The sequence below is a fragment of the Nannospalax galili genome, unplaced genomic scaffold (genome assembly GCF_000622305.1).
Source record: "Nannospalax galili isolate Female #2095 unplaced genomic scaffold, S.galili_v1.0 scaffold667, whole genome shotgun sequence".
Lineage (NCBI taxonomy): Eukaryota > Metazoa > Chordata > Mammalia > Rodentia > Spalacidae > Nannospalax > Nannospalax galili.
The window spans coordinates 1,830,825-1,831,263 of NW_008358387.1; positions in this window are offsets into that span (position 1 = coordinate 1,830,825).

A 439-nucleotide genomic window follows, 5' to 3' on the forward strand; every position below is an offset into this window, starting at 1 on the left:
GGGAATGGCTGGGGGTGCTGACAACACAGCAGACAGTAGCAGGGATATCAGAGTATAAGGGCTCTAGTCGGGGAGGGAGGCTATGGGAGGGTGCCATCTGGGAAGTGGGTATATAGTCGAATGAGATGGTTTAGGGTGTTCTGTGTGATACACACACACACAAAAAAAATCAAATTTTTTAAAAAATGTATTATATTTGAGGAGGACGCATGGAAATTTATGTCATGCTAATTAGTAGGGGTGATAAATATTACCATTGAAATCTACCAGATGACTTTATAGACATACACAGGTGCCAAGGATCCGAGTGCAACTGATTATGACTAGTAATAATCAGAGATATACAGATTAGAGATGCAAGCTCCAACATCTCAGTGTTAGTAGCAAAAACAATGTGTCTGTCTGCAAGGAACAATATATTCTAAAATGAAATGGATGT